This window comes from Malus sylvestris, chromosome 8 (assembly GCF_916048215.2).
Source record: "Malus sylvestris chromosome 8, drMalSylv7.2, whole genome shotgun sequence".
Classification (NCBI taxonomy): domain Eukaryota; kingdom Viridiplantae; phylum Streptophyta; class Magnoliopsida; order Rosales; family Rosaceae; genus Malus; species Malus sylvestris.
In genome coordinates this window covers 26,075,631-26,101,649 of record NC_062267.1, presented here as the reverse complement: position 1 = coordinate 26,101,649, position 26,019 = coordinate 26,075,631, and the positions used below count along the sequence as shown (strand labels likewise).

Genomic DNA, 26,019 nt, shown 5'->3' with positions numbered 1-26,019 from the left:
TTTCTCACCACCATGCTTTTAGCGAAAAATTGAAAATTAAAAACTAAAAACTAAATGGACTATTCGAAATGGTATCAATAAAAGAACATCTTTATACTCCTTCACATACAAAATTACAAATACAACAAGAAGGGAAAACCTCAGAACAATCGTATTGACTGTGTAACACTTTCCATAACCATGGCCTCTAATTAATTGCAAGCAAGCACCCTTCTCCAGATGCTTCTTGCAGTTCTGCAACGTCAGCAGGAGGGTCAAGCTCGTGAGGAATTTTTCCAGGATAGACTCCATCAACCTGCCAAGACAAGACCAAAACTTACAGGTCTGCAGAGGTTTTCCAACGACAAGCTCACCTCTTATCAACAACTAGCAATGAACGAGTTTCACAATTAGCGAAGCTGCATAGAAACAACAAAAAAGACAACAAGAAAGGTAATCTCCATCGTCTGGACTTTAAAGATGAAAATTACATATGGAAAATAACATAAAAAACAACTTGTAAAACAATTAGCAATATTCAGTTGGAAAAAGAATATATTCAGTTAGACAAGCAATCAAAAAGAGGTCGCACTTGGTGCGATGGCAAGTGCCTTCGCCCATGAGCGGTAGGTCTCGGGTTCGAGACTTGGGAGCAGCCTCTCCATAAATGGGGGTAAGGCTAGCCGACATTCACCTCTCCCAGACCCTGCGTAAAGAGGGAGCCTTGTGCACTGGGTACGACCTTTTTTAGACAAGCAATCAAAACCAGAGCTTTCTCCGATATATAATCACACTAAATCACTTGTCAATAAAAGATCATTTGCAGGAAAAAGAGGCCGATACTCAGTAGTGTTTCTTCTCTGCTCACATGGATGATCACCCTGCAGCTGCAGTGCCAGAGGAAACACACATTTAAGTGCAATACAACAACAACAACAACAACAAAGCCTTTTCCCACTAAGTGGGGTCGGCTATATGAATCCTAGAACGCCATTGCGCTCGGTTTTGTGTCATGTCCTCCGTTAGATCCAAGTACTCTAAGCCTTTTCTTAGAGTCTCTGTCAAAGTTTTCCTAGGTCTTCCTCTACCCCTTCGGCCCTGAACCTCTGTCCCGTAGTCACATCTTCGAACCGGAGCGTCAGTCGGCCTTCTTTGCACATGTCCAAATCACCGGAACCGATTTTCTCTCATCTTTCCTTCAATTTCAGCTACTCCTACTTTACCTCGGATATCCTCATTCTCAATCTTATCCTTTCTCGTGTGCCCACACATCCCACGAAGCATCCTCATCTCCGCTACACCCATTTTGTGTACGTGTTGATGTTTCACCGCCTAAACATTCTGTGCCATACAACATCGCTGGCCTTATTGCCGTCCTATAAAATTTTCCCTTGAGCTTCAGTGGCCTACGACGGTCACACAACACGCCGGATGCACTCTTACACTTCATCCATCCAGCTCGTATTCTATGGTTGAGATCTCCATCTAATTCTCCGTTCTCTTGCAAGATAGATCCTAGGTAGCGAAAACGGTCGCTTTTTGTGATCTTCGCTAGATTGCTCCGGTCATTAGTGTGGATAAGTATATAAATGGATAGAGATAGGAAAGCAAACACAGGATGTACGTGGTTCACCCAGATTGGCTACGTCCACGGAATAGAAGAGTTCTCATTAATTGTGAAGGGTTTACACAAGTACATAGGTTCAAGCTCTCCTTTAGTGAGTACAAGTGAATGATTTAGTACAAATGACATTAGAGTACAAATGACATTAGGAAATATTGTGGGAGAATGATCTCGTAATCATGAAACTTCTAAGTATCGGAGTGTGGTATCATCTTGACTTGCCTTATCTGTCTCATAGGTAGATGTGGCAGCTTCTCTGGAAGTACTCTTCCTCCATCCAGGGGTGGTATCTTTAACTGGTGGAGATGCACAAGGTAATGTATCAATTTCACTTGAAGCTGACTTGTAGTTTCAGGCTTGGTCAAGCGCGATACAAACCATATAGTAGGAGTCCCCCAAGTCGCCGAGCTAGGGGATCTGCTGAAAGAGGTGACAGACAAGGTAAGCAAACAGATCTCCGGCTGATTGTTCACCTTCTCCCCATCTTGCAGCAGCATGAAGGATAAAGAGAAGAAAAATGAGATGAGATGATATGGGATACTTTTACTTTTGAAGAAGTAACTTTCCACAGGCTTATTCTTGAACTGAGCTGGAGGGTTTTCTGGTTTCCTCCAGAGTATAAGGCCGACTGAAGAATTTGAGGGTCAAAACAAGTCCATCAAATCTAGAGTACGTTCGACCCTGCTGATATGGGATACTTTTGCTTTTGACAGAGTAATGGATGTATCGGCACGTGTGCTGTTACGCTTGTCTCCACATGCTTCCTTGTATCCTTCGCACTTGCCCTATCTGTTCCTCAAGCATGCGGTATCTTCCTTGGAAACATAAGATGTTGAAGATGAGTACTCGAGAGCAATGCCAGGTAAGTAATCAGGTAAGGGGTTCCAGGCAGTCAGTTCCTGGCTGGGAGCTTGATTTCAAGTGCTGACTGATTGCTCTCTTTCTCCTTGTCTTGCAGGTAAAAACAAGGCCAAAGGAAAAGACAGGGAAAAAGCATGATATGGGATACTCTTGCTTTTAACCCTGATGATATAAGATATTCTTGCTCTAGTATAGCTTGTTTGCAGAGATATTATCGGGGGGAAAGAAAGCTGAATATTTCGAAAGGCTTCGTTGGGAGTGCCCTCTCAGATATGAGGAAGGGTTGAGCATTTTTGCAGGTCTGCCTGTCCGTTGGGGATGGAGGTCGACATATATAGGAGTCTCCCTAACAACAAGTAGTAATGCTATTCCTTTACCCTGCTTGGTCATAGCACGGTAGTGGGAGCTGCCAGCTTCACATGTTTTAACTCTGTCAGAGCACTTTGAAAAAGTGGTATGTGGTATCTGGCTCTCGAGATTCGGAGAACGATGCTTCTTCGATTTTTGAGAAAGCAATCATGCTGAGGGTCTGGCTCTCGAGATTCGGGGAGCAGTGTCTCTTCGATTTTTGAGAAAGTAATCATGTTGGGAGTCTGGCTCTCGAGATTCGGAGGGCGGTGCCTCTTCGATTTTGGAATAAGCAATCTTGTTGGGAGTGTTTTCTCGGATGTGAGTAAAGGTTGGGCATGTTTGCTAGTCTACCTTGCCACGAAGCACGGAGGTTGACACACAGGGACTTTCCAATTATCCAGCAGTGGTACTGTTCCTTTACCCTTGTGGGTAATAATATGGTAGCTAGACCTTCAAAATTTATGTGTCTAAACTTTGTTAGTGCTGTTTCTTTGCTATTCTTTTACCTTTCTTGGTCAGAGCGATGTAGTGGGAGCTGCAAGCTTCACGTGCTTAACTTTGGCAGAGACTTTGGCAAAGTTATCTGTGGTACCCATAAGCTATTGTTGCGTGTGGGAAGTGGGTGATTGAACAGTAAGATTCATGTGCTTTCTACTTCACCAGAAGTCTTCGACAGAATGCCCATAATTTCCGCAAAGCTGAGTGTGCGTGTGACAGGTGCTGGCAAGGCTAGAAAAGTAGGTGCCTCTTCGATTTCTGAGATCGGCCCTCGTGGTCTCTGAGCAGCCCAGCTTTTGAGAAAGCGAGCGCCTCTTCGATTGATTCGGAGAACGATGCCTCTTCGATTTTTGAGAAAGCAATCATGCTGGGGGTCTGGCTCTCGAGATTCGGGGAGCAGTGTCTCTTCGATTTTTGAGAAAGTAATCATGTTGGGAGTCTGGCTCTCGAGATTCGGAGGGCGGTGCCTCTTCGATTTTGGAGCAAGCAATCTTGTTGGGAGTGTTTTCTCGCATGTGAGTAAAGGTTGGGCATGTTTGCTAGTCTACCTTGCCACGAAGCACAGAGGTTGACACACAGGGACTTTCCAAATATCCAGCAATGGTACTGTTCCTTTACCCTCTCTTCGATTTTTGAGAAAGTAGTCATGTTGGGAGTCTGGCTCTCGAGATTCGGAGGACGGTGCCTCTTCGATTTTGGAGCAAGCAATCTTATTGGGAGTGTTTTCTCGAATGTGAGTAAAGGTTGGGCATGTTTGCTAGTCTACCTTGCCACGAGGCACAGAGGTTGACACACAGGGACTTTCCAATTATCCAGCAGTGGTACTGTTCCTTTACCCTTGTGGGTAATAATATGGTAGCTAGACCTTCAAAATTTATGGGTCTAAACTTTGTTAGTGCTGTTTCTTTACTATTCTTTTACCCTTCTTGGTCAGAGCGATGTAGTGGGAGCTGCAAGCTTCACGTGCTCAACTTTGGCAGAGAACTTTGGCAAAGTTATCTGTGGTACCCATGAGCTATTGTTGCGTGTGGGAAGTGGGTGATTGGACAGTAAGATTCATGTGTTTTCTACTTCCCCAGAAGTCTTCGACAGAATACCCATAATTTCCGTAAAGCTGAGTGTGCGTGTGACAGGTGCTGACAAGGCTGGAAAAGTAGGTGCCTCTTCAATTTCTGAGATCGGCCCTCGTGGTCTCTGAGGAGCCCAGCTTTTGAGAAAGCGAACGCCTCTTCGATTTCTGAGATCGGCTTTCGTGATCTTTGAGCAGCCCAACTTTTGAGAAAGCAAACACCTCTTCGATTTATGAGATCAACCCTCGTGGTCTCTAAGCAGCCCAGCTTTTGAGAAAGCAAATGCCTCTTCGATTTTTGAGCAGGCGCCTCTTCGATGTCTGAGGCTCCGTCGAGTGCAGCTTTTTATAGGGGCTGGCATTAAGTTTCAAAACACACTTGAATCTCCACCAGTAGAAGCTCCATTCTTGCACTTCTAAGATCTTGATTTGTCCGACCTCTTCTCTCTTCAACACCTTTGAAAATGTCTGGCCCCTCCGACCGTCGTTTTGACTTGAACCTTGTTGAAGAGGCAGCCCGGCCTTCTCCAGACAACATATGGCGCCCATCCTTCGTCTCCCCTACTGGTCCTCTTACCGTTGGGGATTCCGTGATGAAGAATGATATGACCGCTGCGGTGGTGGCCAGGAACCTTCTCACTCCCAAAGATAACAGACTACTTTCCAAACGGTCTGATGAGTTAGCTGTTAAGGATTCGCTGGCTCTCAGTGTTCAGTGTGCAGGTTCTGTGTCTAATATGGCCCAACGCCCATTTGCTCGAACCCGCCAAGTTGAATCATTGGCGGCCGAAGTGATGAGTCTCAAACAGGAGATTAGAGGGCTCAAGCATGAGAATAAACAGTTGCACCGGCTCGCACATGACTATGCTACAAACATGAAGAGGAAGCTTGACCAGATGAAGGAAACTGTTGGTCAGGTTTTACTTGATCATCAGAGATTTGTGGGTTTGTTCCAAAGGCATTTATTGCCTTCGTCTTCTGGGGCTGTACCGCGTAATGGAGCTCCAAATGATCAACCTCTGATGCCTTCTCCTTCTAGGGTTCTGTCCAGTACTGAGGCTCCGAATGATCCCCCTCCGATGCCTTCTCTTTCTGGGGCTCTACCGACTGCTGAGACTTCTCCTAAGCAACCTTTGTGAAGGCTCCATCTTGTTTGTTTATTTTGACTCATGTATATGTACATATTTGTAGCTTATCGGGGATATCAATAAATAAGCTTTCCTTCATTTCAACGTATTGTGTTAAATACACCAAAGCCTTCTTCACTAAGTTCTTTGAATTTTCTTTTGTTGAAGCTTGTATGTTGAAGCTTTCTGAGTGGAGCATGTAGGTTGGGGTAGTGTTCCCTTAATTTTCCGAGTGAGAAAAACTTCTCGGTTGGAGACTTGGAAAATCCAAGTCACTGAGTGGGATCGGCTATATGAATCTTAGAACGCCATTGTGCTCGGTCCTGTGTCATGTCCTTCGTTAGATCCAAGTACTCTAAGTCTTTTCTTAGAGTCTCTTCCAAAGTTTTCCTAGGTCTTCCTCTACCCCTTCGGCCCTGAACCTCTGTCCCATAGTCGCATCTTCTAATCGGAGCGTCAGTGGGCCTTCTTTGCACATGTCCAAACCACCGTAACCGATTTTCTCTCATCTTTCCTTCAATTTCGGCTACTCCTACTTTACCCCGGATATCCTCATTCCTAATCTTATCCTTTCTCGTGTGCCCACACATCCAACGAAGCATCCTCATCTCCGCTACACCCATTTTGTGTACGTGTTGATGCTTCACCGCCCAACATTCTGTGCCATACAGCATCGCCGGCCTTATTGCCGTCCTATAAAATTTTCCCTTGAGCTTCAGTGGCATACGGCAGTCACACAACACGCCAGATGCACTCTTCCACTTCATCCATCCAGCTTGTATTCTATGGTTGAGATCTCCATCTAATTCTCCGTTCTTTTGCAAGATAGATCCTAGGTAACGAAAACGGTCGCTCTTTGGTATTTCTTAATCTCCGATTCTCACCCCTAACTCGTTTTGGCCTCCATTTGCACTGAACTTGCACTCCATATATTCTGTCTTTGATCGGCTTAGGCGAAGACCTTTAGATTCCAACACTTCTCTCCAAAGGTTAAGCTTTGCATTTACCCCTTCCTGAGTTTCATCTATCAACACTATATCGTCTGCGAAAAGCATACACCAAGGAAGATCATCTTGAATATGTCCTGTTAACTCATCCATTACCAACGCAAAAAGGTAAGGACTTAAGGATGAGCCTTGATGTAAACCTACAGTTATGGGAAAGCTTTCGGTTTGTCCTTCATGAGTTCTTACGGCAGTCTTTGCTCCTTCATACATATCCTTTATAGCTTGAATATATGCTACTCGTACTCCTTTCTTCTCTAAAATCCTCCACAGAATGTCTCTTGGGACCTTATCATACGCTTTTTCCAAATCTATAAAGACCATGTGTAAATCCTTTTTCCCATCTCTATATCTTTCCATCAATCTTCGTAAGAGATAGATTGCCTCCATGGTTGAGCGCCCTGGCATGAACCCGAATTGGTTGTCCGAAACCCGTGTCTCTTGCCTCAATCTATGCTCAATGACTCTCTCCCAAAGCTTCATTGTATGACTCATTAACTTAATACCCCTATAGTTCATGCAATTTTGTACGTCGCCCTTATTCTTGTAGATAGGCACCAAAGTGCTCGTTCGCCACTCATTTGGCATCTTCTTCGTTTTCCAAATCCTATTGAAAAGGTCAGTGAGCCATGTTATACCTGTCTCTCCCAAAACTTTCCACACTTCGACACATTTAAGTGCAATGTTCAATTAAAATGCAGTGGTTATGTGAAGCGTGCGGAGGAATTTTGAAATAAACCTCTGTCACAGTAGTGTGGATATAGGTACCACAATTTACATGTTGGTGACATCTCACTGGCATGGAACAGCTTCAAAGTAAATTTGATCTTCACCCAGTTGAAATGTTAAACCATTTGCAAAGGAAAAATAACTACTGAAATAAGGATTCTCAATTTCTCTCTCCTCACCTTGGGCACAAAATTTTGCACAGCTGCTATTAGTTTTAACATAAAATGACGTACCAGATGGTTCCGGCAAAGCTCAACACCTATAAATGGTGGGTGTTTAGACTTCAAATTTTTGGAGGGTCACAGTTCCCTACAATGCTACCACTAATCAAAACAGGTTGCTTTCTCTTTTCTCAACTTCCACCAAATGTAACATCATGACTCTTATTCGTTTCAAAGAACGTAGACTCACCCAATCAAGTATTCAATCAATTAATCAAGTACATAACTGAAACAATTAAGAGCTAACACCTTTCCACATTGCCAAAAGAGCTGAATGTTCCCGGCAAAGCTCAACCACTGTACATCGTGGGCTGATTGCACTTAAAACTGAATGATGGTTACTGTTCCCATCATTGCAATCTGTAGAGGACAAGTGAAACGTTCCGACTCTTATTTCTTTGGTAGGCCTAATCGGATAAATGGTCCTCGTGATCATAAGGTATTCGGATGATAGCTCCTGGTAAAAAAATTCGGATTTAAACCCTTGTGGTCACAGTCGGTTAGGATTTAAACCTCTGTGGTCTAAGTTTGTTAGGATTTATGCCCTTCTGTCATTCCTCCATTAGGTTTAGGTTGGCCAAATCGGATAAATGGTCTCCGTGGTCATAAGGAATTCGGAAGATAGCCCATGTGGTAGAAAAAATTCGGATTTAAACCCCTGTGGTCTAAGTTTATTATGATTTATGCCTGAAATTAGAGGTTATGTCATTCCTTCGTTAAGCTTACAGGTGGAGCAGAGTTTCTCTGAGTATCTATCAATAAAAAATATCTTACAATAAGAAGGGGGGAGAGAAGATTTCAGTTTATGGTAAAAAAATTTATTCATCTTAGTTATTTCACAAGAAGAAAAAGACGAAAACAGAGGATCTGTTGAATTTCAAATAGTTAGTTTCACCAATAAGATACGAAGACTTACTTCACATTTACAATTACACAAAAAAACTATTTATCTCAAAGAGGTTTACGTAAAATTCTGGGAAAACGCCAACGATTACTGTCTTATTTGTCAAAGAAAAATACAATATATATAAATAATTAATTAATCGGTTGGACATTCGGGAGTCAAAAACTCGTTAATTTTATGAAGGCATTTTGAATTATTTGATTTATTAGATCTTTAATTTTAATGAATTATGTGATTTATTAGTTCCACCTGTAAGCTTAGCAGAGAAATGACAAAACCTCTAGTTTCAGGCATAAATCCTAACAAACTTAGACCACAGGGGTTTAAATCCAAATTTTTTTTACCACAGGGACTATCTTCCGAATACTTTATGATCACGGTGATCATTTATTCAATTTTGCCAACCTAAATCTAATGGAGGAATGACAGAAGGGCATAAATCCTAACAGACTTAGACCACAGGGGTTTAAATCCTAACAGACTATGACCACAGGGGTTTAAATTCGAATTTTTTTATCACAGGGGCTATCATCCGAATACCTTATGACCATGGGGACCATTTATCCGCCTTGTTTGGTATGTAGGATACTGTCTCTTGAAGAGTTCCAACATAACAGTGCCTTAACAAACAGCAGCTACATGTTTCGAGAATCATAGGCTCGTACACAACTGAAACAATAATTCCTAAACGAAACATAAGATTCACCCTATATACTTAAAAGTCGAGAATCATAGACTTCACTGCCGGATCCTTGACCACTTACGAAAACTTGGAGAAATTAGGATTTCATTTCTAATAAGTGAAGTTGAAACTTGAATTCTACCAAAAATAAAGCTATAAAATTGACCGAACCAACACGCAAACCTGTCTCGTTGTGGTAAATTAAGGGTCGTCAGTGCTCAACTACCACGGATCGGATCAACGAACTTCTGTTTCTTCTGAAGAAGAAACCCTTCATCCCTATCGTTGTTTGTAGAAGATTCACACCCAGAAAGCCGCTTCCTTTTCAGATTTTTCAACGTCATATCCAGAGATGGGGCTGCCCTCCTTCTCAGCGACCTCTTCTTCTTGGGAAGGATAATGGGGACTGACGAAAACCCGGAACATGTTTTCTTGTTGGGCCTCCTTCTCGGAGACGACCGTTTCTTTGTCGGAATGATCGGGAAGGAATCACGACCAGATTTCGATTTCTTGGCAGCACAGAAGCGGATGAAATCTGCAACAACATTGGAATCTGACGGATCTTCCCGAATTGAATTTTTAAGATTGTAAAATCAAAGGTGACAGCCATTTGATTTTGTAATTGGCGGATATTCGAACATCGGATCGGGATGAAATTTTAATATCTCGTTCTATGAGTATAATGACGACCTTAGGAAGTTACGGATCTGAAATCCGATGTATGGATCTGAAATCCGATGTGCTGATCTTCCGGATCAAATTACGTAAGGTTGTGGATCCTGCCATTGACTGAAAGTTGACTTTTGGTCAACATGTCTCGAAACGTTTGAAATACTAAAATTAGTACTACTAGAGACTCAGTGAAGTCTAGTGGGCCTATATCGGACTAGCCTCCCTGTACGCGCTCACGCTCGTGTAAAAGACATTTTTTAATCACAGCACGCTACGCGCAATTTACACATTTTAGATGCATTTATATGCGAGGATTGATTCAATGTATAGAAATATAAAATAAAGACGATTATCATCTCTAATAATACATGCATGAATTTAAAGTATTTTGTCTAGAATATGTAAAATAAAATAAAAGTAACAGAGAAGATCCTTATAATTTAGTAGCAATTAAAAGCTAAATAAAAAGTATAAAACAATCCAAGAACTTCAATTGACCTTGATACACTTGACAACAAAACATATCATGAACTCATATCGTTCCGTCATGTTGAAAATTTAATGAGTTTGGTTAAAATCAAATATTAGCATTATTTGTAATTGAATTAGTGAATTAGTTGATTATGAACTAAAACCATAAAATGAAATGAGGAGGCAACGGTCACATTTGAAACATGGCCGACAATTCAAACATGGTGTTCAAGAAATTCTAGAGAAAGTTAATTTGTTGCAGTCCATAAAATTATATTAAAAAAATAAAATTAATAGAGTGCAAATATGCGATCAAAACTGAGAGAGAACGAAAATTGAAAACATGAATTACTAACCTAATGAAAATCTATTTGACAACGGTAGCTTATGCAGATGGAAATGGCTTCGACAATCACAGGAATCTTGCTCAGGCACCTCTTAATCTTTTCAATCTCTTCCTGAAAAACAATCACATTAGAGGTTCAAAATGTATTATGTTTACAGAAGTCAATAGCTCTTAAAGAAAGGAAAAAGAACCTCGAGGGCCACATAAACGAACTCGAGCAAACACTGAAAAAAGAGCCAACAGTAGCACAAAGCTAGCTCCGATAACATACTATCAAGTTCAATGAAAAAGAGAGATCTGATGAATTCTACCTCCCTTACCTCTTTGGAGACCAAATGGAGTTCCTGGAGTTCTCCACTGCTTCCCCTAGCAGCACGATGTTGACGTGGGTTGTAGTGGGAGAGAAGGATGCTGTGATTTAGATAACCAACAACATAAATTGAGTAGGATTAAAAGCTACCTTTTTTTTAGGCTACTTGATGTACAAAAGGAAGAAATTTAATTAGAAAATTGGGATCAAAATTAAACAAAGTAGCAAAACCTGTGAGAATTTAAAATTCCAATCACATGGTGCGGCAGAAATTTCATACATGGCTCTAATTAATTCTGCAGATGAAGGTATCCCGGCAACCTATGCAACCAGCTCTCCCGGCCTGCTAAAAAACAATAACAAAACGAAAGAATTTTTTGAGAGAAATTGAAGTTAAAACTTCATAAATATTGGGAATTTGCATGATTTCGATTAATTTGGAAAATTCCATACCTTTCAATTGCATTGTCGACGAAAGGTTGAAAGCCTTTGATTTGTGGAGAAAGGAAACAAAATTAAAGATACTTTGCGATGCTGCACATAGAATGCTATTGGAGTAAAGCCAAGCCAAATCGATAGAACACCAACGAAAATATAATAACGCTGGAAATTTCAAGGAGGGCTATCAATATTAGAGGAAAAAAGAAAAAACTTACCATACATTTCTCCACCAATTAAACATTCAAAGCATCCAACCTTTTGCCCCTTCGCAAATTCTTCTTTAGCTGTGGATATGAAGGGTGATGGAGTGATATCATAATTTTGTAACTAAACAAATGCAACGGAGAAGTTATGATAAAAGGCTGTGTGAGTTTGAAAACTGAACGGAAACTGCTATGCAATTTGAATACTAAACGTGCTAATTCTGATAATTTTTCTCCCCACCTTGGTTGTTATTTTTATTTTTTTTTATATTTTTGTGAGATATTAACATCTCTCTCCTAAAATGGAGGAGGAGTTATCTGTTTCTTTTTTTGTTAATAAAACATATTTTATATTTCTGTATTCTGACAAAATTATCCCTGTTATTTTGTTTCTATTATTTTCAGCTAGTTGTGGATTTTTTTTTGTTTGAGGGGCTTTATAGTCCAATTATTTTTTTATGAAGCCTTGAGACACCAAAGAAGTTTCCCAATGTGGGCTGATCCAAAAAGGAGGAAAAACATACAAAGCAATAACATTTCTACTCTTTTAGTCTTCATATTTGAGAATTTCTTTAAAATATTTGACAAATCCTTATATATTAAGATACTTTGAGAACTTCAAATCCGGCCCATTAAAAGTCATTTGTCCATATATTTAGTGACCATATAGTTGTAGACATTCTATTGGAAATGCTCAAGTCTTTCATTTTATTTATTTATTTATTTCTAGGTGCATATTTCCTTTGTTACCCACTTATTTCAAAAAAAAATTAAAATAGAAACTCTAAAAATAAAAAATAAGTATATATGTGTGTGTGTGTGTGTGTGTGTGTGTGTGTTTGTTTTATTTACTAATTAGCTTTAATTTAAATTCTCTGTTTTCACATTCCGTGTTTCAACATCAAAAACATTTGTTTCAAAACTTGTGTGTGTGTGTTACAATTTGTGTTGTGTAAGCTTGGGGTGATAAAAACAGTATATTAATTGAAGAACATTGGATTTTTGCAGGGAGCAAACCGGAATAGCAAGACGAGCCTATTTTCCAACTATAGTGGTCAAATGCGCACACAAAAAAGTAAAACTGGATCCTGCATCCAGCAGCAAGTCTAGTTTACCATGAACCACAGCAGTTCTAGTGCTATCAAATTGCAAAATTTAATGAAGCTTAAAGCAGTTAGACAAACATGCAAGCACAGTCACAGCAAACAAGCAGTTATGGGGCCTAGAAATGCGTTGCTTAACTTGCAGAGATACGTCCCAAGTAATTTTTCTAATCACCTTCACCGCAAACAGCAGTTATTTTGGGAGGGTTTTCAGAAAGCGCACGGGCAATTTTGATGAGGCTTCTGTATTGGACCCAACTAATTCACTCATGTCACTCGACTCACTCCTACCCCACAGATTTACATCATTTTTAAAGTCCTAGATCCACATTCTAGTATTCTACAATTCGGAGGTCAAATACAGAAGGGTCCACTATGCTAGTCCAGTTTGTTCATAATTTTGTCCGGTGTTTACTCCGGTCAAGCATATTGGGTCCAGGTTTTAATAGCAAGCGTGCTCGCGCGGTACTGCAGGTTTTGAAACTGTATAAAACATGTAGAAAGTTTTAAATATATATGATTAGCATTACTACTTGTATACATGGGGAAATCTATTTACAACCCTATCTACAATAAGAACCAAGGAGTAGTGTTGAATTTCCAGAATCTAATGGTTTGTTTCTTCACTTTGTTCCTCCTTTCTTCTGATATGTTGCTGTTTTCATTTATCTGTTAGAAATTGGAAAAATTGATGTTAATATGAACAAATGACAAGTGGATTTGTTAAGGGATGCTTTTGCTAAAGATTAGAAACAAATGCATAAATGGACAGATGGTTGTTTATAGAAAAGTTTCTCTATCTTGACATTCAACACACAAAGTTTCAAATCTAAAGTATTTAGCATATTTAAACATGAAAGATCGCTGATTGCATGAACTAATTAGGCTTAGAAAAATGGATTTAAGTAGATAACCGATTAAAATTGAGAACGAAATTCATCAACAAAGTTGAAGCCAGCTTTCAAAGTAGAAAAGTCGTTTTGAAAGAGAAACATTGCAGATCCACACAAGGATTACCAAGTTTTACCTTTACATCAGACGGAATCTGTCATTTCCGAGAGGATTCCTCATTTTTCTGTTTGCAGATCCATCGGATTGACCATTTCCTTGGCAAAGCACACACATGCATCGGCTTCAGGGACCTGCAAAGAGCATACAAGCATCAGACACATAATCGGACACATGCATGAAGGCAAGGTTGATTTCATATGACCTCAGAGGTCATGAAATCAGATGACAGAGAAAGGAAGGATTTTTACCTCGCTGGATTTGCAGCCATTTTCATGGTTGCCGTTCGAATGGAGTAAGGAGAGTGATATTTCTCCAACCTTGTCGTCGCCGGTTTCGGATCCAAATTCCAGCCATCTGTAGAACCAAGGAGAAAGAAACAAAATCGCATCTTCGCCAGTGTGGCCGTGCACCAAACAAGAATTTACATACTAACAAAAATTTCAGCAGCAATAAAAACAATAAAATTATTCATTATTCATCATTCATGACCTCAGACATTTTTTCCTCTCAAACCAACAAATAAGTAAGATTCAACAATCCATTGTTGATTCCATTTTTTCCTCTCAAGCCATGTATAACCTGTGTGAAAACAGGTCAAACTCCAAGCAATGATCACAACCAAACCCTATGATTTTAACCATCATAGGGTCGATAGACTTGCCGAAAACCCAAAACTGGCCAGATAGCTACTGATCTTTGAACAAGACCAAACTCACAAAATTAGGTGCAGTCAAGAACATTTGTCCTCTCTACAACATCATTCCCTCGGGTGAAATCATCCAGTGCAACACCTGACATCTCACAATGGATGATTTCACCTGAGGGAATGATGTTTGAGAGGAGGACAAATTTGTTCTTTGCAAGTAATTTTGAAAGTTTGGTCTTTTTCAAAGATCAACAGCGGTCTAGTCAGTTTTGGGTTTTCGGCAAGTCAATTGACCCTAAGATGGTTAAAATTACAGGATTTGGTACTAATCATTGCATGGAGTATGACCCATTTTCACACGGATTATCCATTGCTCCGTGCAAAAATATTGAAACTCAATATTATGCTGATCATAAAAGTTCCTTTCTTTTTTTACCATTTCAACACTGCACAATGGTGATGAAACTGGCCCTCTTTTTTGTTTGAGCATTCTTGATGCCGATACAATATTCCTGCTTCTACACTGCACAGTGTGGAAACAGGAATATTGTATCGGCATCAAGAATGCTCAAACGAAAAAGAGGGCCAGTTTATATACCAATAAACAACCTATTTATATACCAAGTCGTTGTTTTCATAAGTCTCTTTCTTCCGTGAGCTACCTAATTTCCATAATAGTCTCTTTCTTCCCATGAGCTACCTAATTTCCATACAAGTCTCCTTCTTCCCGTGAGCCACCTAAACCCTAATCAACCATGCATAAATCATTCTTTTTACACCATCTTTACATGTTACGTGCTTCTGCAAATTAAGATTTAAAACCTTCTTCTCGTGGACCAGTGGTTATTATTATTCTTTATACCCACAAGCTTCGTAAACTTCTTGTTCCTCTCTGATATATTTATGGGATTTTTTAACTCTAATCCTTCAAGAAGATTAAAATTTAATAAAAATCTGGTGTTAGATTGGATATTGATTTTTATCCCTAATGTGTACTCAATTCAAATTTATATTATATTTTTGTTTTAATATTTAATAGATATCTTATTTAATGTCATTGCATTAAATTTTAAATTTATTATTATACACATTTTAATTCATTAATTTTCTTTAACTTCCTCTAATTAGTGTACTTAAATGTCCGTATCATAATATATTTTACTAATTTAGTGTACCGAAATGTCCGTACCTAAATATATTGTAGTAAATTAGTAGCACATAAGAAAATATGCAAAAATATAAGTGTACTGAAAATTCCGTATCTAACTATATGATACTAAACTAGTGTACCGAAATGTCGATGCCTAAATATATTAGACTAAACTAGTGTACCTAAATGTCAACACCTAAACATATTATATTAACCCAGTGTACCAAAATGTTCGTACATAAATATATTGTAATGAATTAGTAGCACATAAGAAAATATGCAAAAATATAAGTGTACTGAAAAATCTATACGAAAATATTTTCTTATATAAGATACTCACCATAATGAGAATTAAAATTTATAATATTTTCATAAAATTTAATTTATGAACACCATAAAATTATAAATAAAAAAGAGAGACATTGAATACATATGCTGGCATATAATAGAGTATAGGGACTAAAATCAATTTTTAATCTTGTATAAGACATTTTTCTAAACTTCATCTTATTTAGGGATTAAAATCTAGTTTTCTATAAAATTAATACATTAAAAATTAGGAAGAAAAAGAGAAATAATTAATAAATAAAAATATAATTAATAAATGAGGTTATTAATGTATCAAGGGACTAAAATTAGATTTTGATCGTACTCATGATTTTAATCTAAAAGTCATCTATGTCAAGGATTAAAATGAAGTTTTCTAATTTTTTTATTAGATTTGTACATCTAACATAGTTAAGAAGTAGTTTAAGATGCAGTCATTAGGGAATTTCTGTAACTGAATGTAGTTGTTTTCATGAGGTCGATAAATACAATGAGGTGCTTCTATATCAAGAAGTGATTTTATACGGACACATTGTGTGATGTGTAAAATGTTAAAAAGGAATACTCGATCCCATCCAGCCTTCCGTTTTCTGAGTCTTATTTTTCATTAGTCATATGAAAGATACTGCAATACCTTGGGATCAAAATAGCTAAGAAACTGGACTTGGACATCTTTATTCTATAGAGCGTTTGTAAAAGTAATTTAGACCTTATTAGTTTATATTAATCCTTCACTTCTGTTCATTCATTGTAATTTCTATATGGTTTGTCCACTTTTGTCATCTATAATATCTGCTCGTATTGTAGGTCCTAGCTATTTTCTTTGAATGCATATATACTTCTCTGTGTTGTATCACAGTGAGATTACTCTTGAAGGAAGAAGTACGACCAAGCTTGATCAAAATTTACTCAAACGGAAACAATATAGCCATTGTACATCGTTAGGCCATCTTCAATCGAAAGGATTTAGTATTGCCCCGTCTAGAATTATAGTCCTGTAAAAAATTATTTTTAAATGAACAGTGCCAGGAAAATCGACTCATTGGGTTGTCAATGGATACCCATTGAGATCCATTTAGTTTGATTTCACCTTGTACTATCACCACCACCACCGTTCTCACCTCTATATTATGGTGATATCAAATTAAACGGGTCTTAACGGGTACCTATTAACAACCCAATTAGTTGATTTGCCAACTCTAAACGGTACAAGATCAAGGTTTCCATGTGGGCAGGAAGTCATCCTTGTCAAAAAAAAAAAAAAAAAGTCCAAACTACACTTTACACCCTATATATTTGAGTTGGTTTTCAAAAATGAGTCTCGAGGTTTCAATTTGTTCAAATTACACACCTTGAGGTTTTAGAATTATATCGATTTACACATTTTGTTTATTTGAACATGTAGTTATCTGTTAAATTGATGAGTTTTTAATTAATGTGGTGTATAGTTTGCATTTTTTTTAAAAACAATTATTATTAATAGAAGAGAGTTTGAAACTATTATAACAATTTAGGAGAGAGAGTTTCAATCCTGGAATTCAATAGGTTGAAACTCAAGACCCTATCCAATAGGAAAGTGGACCGCATGCAATGTAGCTTGCATATCAATCTTATTACGAGTTCTATGCTCATCATGCCATCAATTTAATGAATATTCAAATACAAATGCATAAATTACAACAATTTCAAAACTTCATATTGCAATTTGAGAAAATTAAAACTGCATGACACATTTTAAAAATGAGAGTTTTAACGAAAAATCTGTGGTACTGTTCACTTTAACGAAAAACCACATTTTTACACTAAAAAATCAAATCTAGTAATATTCACTTTATCCTTTATTTTGTTCTTATCGTTAAAACTCAAAGTTTTCAAGCCATTTTAATTAGTTTTCCTTTTAAAAACCACCCCAAACTTAAAAGGATATAAATTTAGTTTAGAGATAACATAGAATTAAGGGAAAGACTGCCGACGGATAACGTTGGCTTAGTCAAGGGAAGGCAATGGTTTAGGAGGGAGAGATGCTACATTCATTTATTTCAAAATTTATATTTGAATCTATGTACAGATTTAGGGAAATTAACCGAGAGCTCTTCAAATTTAGGACCCTCTGTTTTCTTCAGCTCAACTTACAAAACTATACAACCAGCCTCTTGTGGCAAATAGAATTACATCCCGAGGCCGAAGACCATCAAGGCGTGAGAGATGGCTTCAACTCGCATTGCTCGAAGTTAGTCTGTCTTCTGCTGCACAAATGCACGGTCTCGAAGCGATACCAAGGGATGCATCAATCTTCCTCGTGCGTCCTTGGATGATGAACATGGCACCTGAAATCCTTCTTTCTGTAGTGGCCACCCGACTAGAACAAATAATATTGTCTCATTATACTCCCCTTCTCGACTGGGGTTTCTTAAAGCTGCCTTCAAGGAACCTCTCTGGAGGACAAAATGTTTCCCTCATTAAAATCTTCGTAGGGCGAGGATTCACTCAAAGAATGGCTATCGAATGCAGTGGTCTCCCTTGGCGAGGATGCGAGTGAATCTCTCTGTTGTGAGGATGAACCTTACAAAGACGAGAAAAAGTAGAAGTGATTTCAGTTTCAATGATAAAAAATCATCAATGCAGGCATCCAACATTGCCAGAAAAAGGGAGGTCGGACGGACAGACAGTTTCTATAGGATCACCTAGTACCTACTTATCGTCTAACTAAATGGCATCCCTAAGAATGAACAGGCCATGCTCTATGTTATTTTCTACGTCCTTGGGGGAGAATAAAAAGGACAAGTGGACAAAAGAAGGCGATGAGGTGATTGATCATTTTATGAAAGTGAACAATTTGACAAACCTTTTCTTGAACGGAATTTTTTAGTGTGCCGCCGGATAAGTCTCTTAGCTTTCGTTATTGTGAGCTGCCTAGCAAATGGAGAGAACTCTGCATCACTTTCACTCCAATCTCCTTGGAAATCATTCTCTGCTTCACCCCTCATGGTTCGCAGTACGAATGCCTTGGCCTTGCGACGTTGAGTATTGAAAAGGCCTCTGATGGAGGTGACAAATCCATCACCTGCTCCGTCACTTGGACAGTTGAGAAACGGTATAGGATTCTGGTCAGGTTGTTCTGGCTGACCTTCATTGTCACTGAAATTAAGGTCACTATCGGGAACACCCGATCCACTGGGTTCCCTCTGACTATTAGCCTTATCCTTGAACTTCTTACCCTGAAAAATTTGACGGTGATAATTTAAAGCAGGTTAGAGATCGATGTTTTCATAACAATTTTCCTGCCGTTAATTATAATAGTAGGGAAAATTCAACTAAACTGTGGTGTTAAAGAGGGAAGAAAGAGCCCTAGTTCATTGGATTTTTGTACGGATAATAAGCAGGGGTAAATATTAAAAGGAAAACTAACGAAAAATCCAAAAAAAACTTCTCTTTTAACGAAAGGCCCTTTTTAAAGGTATAGTGAATAGTGCCAGTTAAAGGTAAAAATGTGGTTTTTCGTTAAAAGTGAACAGTACCAGAAGTGTTTTGTTAAAACTCCCAATATTAAAAGGTATAAATGCAGACCTGCATTCCCATCAGACTTCAAGACTCCCCAAATGATATGCTTCTTAACCCGCGAAAAGAGTCTCCGCCAAGTGCCGGTGAACTCAACACGGTGAAATGTATCCATCAGCAACTTAAGATCATTTACAACAAATCTAGATCCTTCGTAAGTAACACATAGCTCAACCTGTGAAAATACGATATTAGGCATTTGAGTAAAAATGGAAAATTAGCGGAATTTGGAATTGTAGATAATGAAACTGAACCTGGCTTATCTTAATATTGTGAAACTGCATCTTTCGTGGCCTAAATCTTTTCTCTTCTTGTGATTTTGTTACCTTCTTTTCTTCATGGGATGACCTACCAGATTTGACAGCTTTGGGGTCTTTCAATTTATTCTTCGAGGACTCATCTAGTTCAATAGAACCAAGTGGCCCAGTAATGCTCTGTAAGACAAGTTCTGTAGCAACTGATTCTGCCAGTGTCTTCCCATGATCTGTCAAAGAAAAACGTTCTTCTTAACTCTCTGGTTGGACTACCACCAACTGTTGTCTTTAGGTTTTGCAATTTTGATTCCTGGACAGATGAATCAGGTCAAACAACAAGATCAACAAAAGTGCAGTGTAGCTTTAAGATCACATGGAAGAAAATAAACGAACACAATAATTTCTCTATATCCATTCTAGTATAGCATCAAATGTTGATTTAAAGTAACCGTGCAATAAAAAAAAAAATAAAATAAAATAAAAGGCATCCATTAATCTGTTATAATAATAATCTAGAAAATAAGGAAGCGGTAATCATATTGTTTCATAAAAAAACTAGCCCAAAAAATTAAAGGAAAGAAGAGAAGGAATCTCACTTGCACAGGATCTGCATGAACGGAGGATTGACTGGTAGCAGGGGCAGAGGCACTTGCTTTGGATGAGGCCTCAGACTCTTTATTTGTTTGACCGCTTAATGCAGAAATCTCTGGGACTAATGAGCCTTTCTTCACACGTTTTGCACCAGCAGTTGTTGAAACCTTCCAAACTTCCTGCATGTGACCAATTGGACAACCATTTATACCTCTGAAAAGTTCTAGCAGTCACAAATTTCAAATCAGTAACATTTCCAATATACCTGCCGTCATTGTGAATCTTGTTCTTCTTCTGGGAATAAATATCCCCACATCATTCTGTACATTGCCTCGGTTAAAAGAATCTTGAGAGGATAGATCTCTACCTACAGTATTAAAAATAAATGTTGAGCAAGCAAATATTGGTTTGCCAAGGCAACATACACAAACCCAAGCCTCTTTATTACCAAACAAACGGTTGATATAAGGCAAGCTAGATTCCATGCACTGCATACATGTTCTTTTATGATAGTATTACTGGTCAAACACTCTAGGTTATGAAAGGAATTTGGGTGCCCATAACCCGACCTTCTCCCAAGGAACTCTCCTCCGCATATCTCTCTATCCAACCAAATTACCCAAAAGAAACATATACAACAGCACAATTATACAAAAGTCTTGCCCTACTTCTGCCTCTGAAAGAAGGATTACAGAAACGAAGAGTTTGTGTGGGTACATTCGTCCGTCAAAAGAGAGCTTTTATAAATTGAGTATCTAAAACAATGTGTGGTTGTTATTACATCCGCCAAAATGCTCACTCCACCCTCTCTTAAAAAAAATTAAAATACAGTTTTATCCTCTTGCAAAGGAGAGGTTTGAGATTTAAAAGAAAACAAAACTACGGATTCTGTGAGAGCATCTGTGGCAGTCACCGACTCACCATACAGATCAAACCCAAAATAATCAAAAGCAAATGGATTAGTATTTATAGTTATTTGACAATGACAGTGGATGTGAGAGAAAGAGAACCTATTACCTGAAAACGTTCAAGAGAAGAATTTCCATCCTTGGGAGCTCCTTGCTTTGCATCCACGCGAAGCAAAACTTTCCTGTAGCCAAAATCGTATATCTTTAATTTGTGAACAATTATAGAAAACATTTAAGGAACTACCAAATTCTTCATATTTAAATGATGTGATTCAGAGGGTGGACAATTTTTATTTACGCAATGCCTAACTAAGCAAAATGTTACCCAACAGGTTAATTACCATCATGTTATCACACCATATGTATACCTAGTTTCTTCCTAAGCATATCAGTCCACTGCTTTTGTATCATAAGAATGGCTGCATGTATTAATATATGACAACTCCCAGTACAAACTACACATTTTTCATCAGGAAACATAAACGTTTAATAAGCATATAAACAAGGTCACAACTATGAACTACACATATGCAAGGTATTGTTCTCATGAGTGACATATGTTTGCCAGATTGTGGATTTGGAACACGTATTCAAGCAGGAATCCCTCTGATGAAAGGTCCAGATTCACATCCTGGAAAGATAATATTTACGCATACTTTTTATATTGACATGAACGTGAAAAACATATGTATATTCAAAATTGTACCCGTTGACAGCAAAACTTCTCATACTAACCTATAAAGCTTGTAACCGTTTATGGGACAATCATGAAGTCATCAACATGGGTTTATGCCTTAAAAATATGAATCCAGATTCCAAACATACAATTTTACTAACTAGTAGAAAAGATAAATACGGGATCGTTAGGTAAAGCTTTGTTTTCTTTCATCCTTAAGATAATGATTTGCAAACAGTAGTTGGATCTCCTAAGGGGAGAGGGAGAAGGGGGGGGTTGGCTTAGGATTAATATAAGTCTTGAGTTGGATTACCTCCAATGGAACCAGAAAAATAAGGTAGAGAGAAAGAAACATTGAGCACTTCTCATGATAAAGAAAACAGAAGAAATGGTGAAAAGAAAGTGATAATGGTGCAAAATATAACGCAAGGGTAACAAGCTAGTAAAAAATTTAAACAGGTTTTTTTATCCAGTTTTATTTTATGTTTAGTCATTCATTTCTTCTTCACCTCATTTATTTCTCATTTCCTTCCTTTCTCCCTCCTACTCTTTATCCCAACAGCAGCATTGAACCCAAAATCAAACTGCTGCCAAATGAAATTATTATTTAAGTTGAAATATAGTCTTCAGGGAGAATACCCACAAACACACACAAAAAAAAAAAAAAAAAAAAAAAAAAACCAAGAAAAAAGGCCCTGGAATGTTAAATGTCATAACACTCAAAAACCAAACATCCTGAAATGTTATGAATGACATCCAGGATAGAATATTGAGAAAGCAATAAAGGACATTTTTGTATAAACGAGTATTCTTGAAATTTTCATGATTAAATCAAACAGTGGCTTAAAGTTTCCCTTTCCTACGTGGAAACAGAAACCAAAGGTTGTGACAATTACAGCTAGTCTTTGGGGACCATTATAGTCCTCTCCTTGCACTAAACTATGATGAGTGAAGGCAAAGGAAAAAAATTCATCTAAAACAGAATAAGCATCCATGTTGGGTGTATAAAGTAAGAAATATCAATTGTTACTCATAAACAATATTCAGGCAAATTTATTCAACTGAACCAAACAGAATCAAAATTAAAGATGGAGACATGAAAAATTTTTCCAGAACGAGAGCCAAAGAGAGTGCCTTAGGGCAGCTAACCAACTAAAACGTAAAACCCAAATTTTAAAATCACTAAAATTTATTTGCATGATCTAATCTGAGTAACAACTTCTGAAACATTTTATTCAACTGTGTAACACAGGTGAAAGGAGGAACACAAGAATACTATATGGTGGTTCACACTGTACACAGAAAAGAGAGCAGATATTAATGTGTGGAAAGAATAAGTGTGATAAAAGCAGAGTAGATTAATAGAACAAGCTATGCTTTAGGCAGGGAAAATGTGCATACTTTTCCCATTCAGTAGGAGGATTCCATGCTGATAGCATATCTGACTTGGCATTTGGCAGGCAGTTTCTGACAACAAAATTTTTTGTTGTAAACTGAGCAACACCAACATCCTTGTAATCCCGGTCAAAGTCATAAATCTAAGAGGAGGAAAAAGAAAATCGCATAAGCCTTCTTCTTGCAAATATAATGCTTAGAAAAACTCATAAATATATCATACATAGCATACATTTATGAAAGTTAACTGACATGAACAAGCAACGACAGACGAAGAATGGCATCAGATGAAAACAATGTGGGCAAGGAGCATCTTTACTTAATTTCTTAAAGAAACAATATGTCAAAATGGATACAAAGAAAAACAAAGACCAACCAATTACAAGAGAACTACAACCAAAAACTATAGCAACCAAAGTTATCCTATAGCAGCCTTCCTATAAGCAAACCAGAAGAGAATACTAGATCCCTAAACTCTGAAGCCCAGAGAGAACAAAAACATCATCTCTGCCAAACTACTTCTAAACAGCCCCCCCCCTTCAACCACTTCATCGATAACACAGACAAAACAGCCTTCTTACCCCTCCCAAAAGCAACAAGTTTCAGTGAACAACTCGCCAACCCCATCAAACCTCTTTGAATAATACAAATCATAAAGACATTATGCACACACCTGTAAACAGTACCTTGGAGTTTTAACATTTTGTTTAGTGCCATTTCAGTTGCCAAATATAAGTAACATGATCAATAGGAACCAGTGGCATGATAGTCCTCAAGCAAGTACACCAAACAAAGGAAGAAGAAAAGAACAAACTGGATATTTGTCCTAGCCTAGCATCCTTCATAAACAACACACCATACTACAAGGTTCCAATAATAAATTGTGAAACCGTTCATTAATGCCAAGAAAAACAAGGCAAGCTTATCCCCCCGCAACCCCAGTACCGAAATAATTTCTGTCATGACTCACCTACCTAGTTCCTCCCTGTATTAATGTTATTTATCTTCCTGCTACTGAAGGCTTACTTGTCCACTTTACTGTACAGTGTTTGTTATTAAAAAAAAAAAAAAAAAAAAAGGTTCCTAAACAAGAACAATAAGCTCTCTATGTTTCTACAACCATAGAATACGATGATGCTCAGTTCTCACCATGTCATTGATCTCAGCCTCGGCAAAAGATTTACCATCAACAATCATGCTCCAAACCACTTAGTTAATATGCAAAGAAATGCGCATAGCATAGGATGGACGTTTGTTCTTCTCTTTTTCCATCAGGCGTAGCTGGGCAGCCTTATGTAGAGCCATTCTTAATGATGTATATGATGCTTTCCTTGACTTTTTGGAATTCAAAAGCTCTCTTTTAAGTCCTTGCACCTGGAAAGAGAAAACCATGGTTTTTTAAATCTCTAATTATGTAATGAAGAACCAAAAACTAAAACAGCCATACAAGTACAATAATAAACAATATAAAAGAGATGTTAAGACAGATTCTTTGCCAAAAAAGACCATATTCTAGTGATGAAAGAAAATCAATTCAAAGTTGCAAGATCTTTATAGGGAAAAGGCCACTGTAGCTGACTAACAAAGTACCAGCACTGAAACAAATCGTACTTATTAAAAATTCAGCCAACAACATTTCATTTGCTAACCAACGATGAGATCATAAAAAAGTGGACAAGAAGTAAACCACAAAGAAAACAGTGAAAATTAAAATGTGAGGGGAAAAGCACAAGAACTAACTAACTTCAACTCATGAAAATTAAATGAAGAGATCCTATACAATTTTCCATAATTATTGTCCATCTTTGTTTGCATAGTTTTCTAAATTTTTATGTCTATTGTTTATCCCAAAAAATATATAATATGACACAATTTCAAAAGGAGAGAAATCAAATTAAAAATAAAAAGGATGCAAATCCTCACTTGGGAAGCCGTGCAAAGAGAAGATTTCTTAACACATCCAGCTTAACCTGAAACTGGCGAGAAGTCATAGTTGCCATAATATTACGGGAATTGAAAGTCAGCTCTTTCAAGGGCTTAACCTGCAAGAAAAAGATTCAAATGCGAGGGAAGTGCTTAATAAATGTGAACATTCACACACCAGGCTGGGATAACAGCATCAATATTGAAAGATGATCACTTGGATATGTATGTTATACCATACATACACACCTCAATTTATGCAAATAAATATGCATTCAAGCATACTTTTACCAAAGATATATATATAAAAGGTGACCAACTTATGCGCATAATGAAGGGCCAAATCACCTTTAACTCTGGAGTTCCACCTTTGTGCCTTGTGTACCAGAAGTACATATCGCAGGGCATAAAAACTCTCTCAAGTAATGCACCAGTACGTTTAACTTTTGGAGAACTTCTACGAATCTTTGGAAGCCACTGCAATCCAGCACCTGGATCAACATCTGTTGGAGCAACATAAGCTTGAACATGTTCCAACATAACAGAAAACTCCATGCGTTTCCATGTCATTTCAGGTTCACATTCTGGAATATTTACATTCCCAGTACCAAGTGCTTGCTCGAGCATCTCAGAGTCAACCTGAAGGACTGAATGAAAAGACCTAGCCAAGACCCGGCCACTAACAGCAGCAAGCAGAAATCTTCCCTGTTTAGCAAAAAGGCAGTCATCCTTGGATGGAAATAACATTTTTTTTATTTCTTGCATAGTTCAAACAATTGAAGAGTGCATAATGCATGAGCACATATTTCTCTCATGGCCTGGACCTCCCAAAAATTTAATGTTTTTCCAGTGAACTTTACAGACAACAATTTCTGATAATGTAATGACATACTGAAAATGACAAGGTACTAACAATCTGACTTGTAACATTTTCTTATTAAATTTAATAAAGAAAGATCTTTCTATATAAAACATTATTTGATAA

General features: G+C 37.9%; 2 long non-coding RNA genes and 1 pseudogene across 3 annotated transcripts; all 3 read right to left on the bottom strand.

Moving 5' to 3' along the window:
• Positions 1–57: 57 nt before the first annotated feature.
• On the bottom strand, positions 58–11,731 carry LOC126633476 (uncharacterized). 2 transcript variants are annotated; one of them, XR_007627062.1, is made up of 8 exons: positions 11,505–11,731; positions 11,302–11,382; positions 11,129–11,191; positions 10,859–10,949; positions 10,549–10,650; positions 9,233–9,584; positions 7,292–7,823; positions 58–866 (listed from the first exon to the last, which is right to left on the bottom strand). It is a non-coding gene; the product is annotated as an uncharacterized LOC126633476 (long non-coding RNA). The 2 variants fall into 2 exon arrangements; XR_007627063.1 differs by lacking the exons at positions 11,302–11,382; positions 11,505–11,731 and having other exon boundaries at positions 11,080–11,142.
• Positions 11,732–13,085: 1,354 nt separating this feature from the next.
• Positions 13,086–14,768, bottom strand: LOC126632937 (uncharacterized). Its single transcript, XR_007626884.1, has 3 exons — positions 13,855–14,768; positions 13,623–13,737; positions 13,086–13,264 (listed from the first exon to the last, which is right to left on the bottom strand). It is a non-coding gene; the product is annotated as an uncharacterized LOC126632937 (long non-coding RNA).
• Positions 14,769–17,736: 2,968 nt separating this feature from the next.
• LOC126632288 (protein SABRE-like) lies at positions 17,737–24,461 on the bottom strand (annotated as a pseudogene).
• Between the last annotated feature and the right edge of the window lie 1,558 nt (positions 24,462–26,019).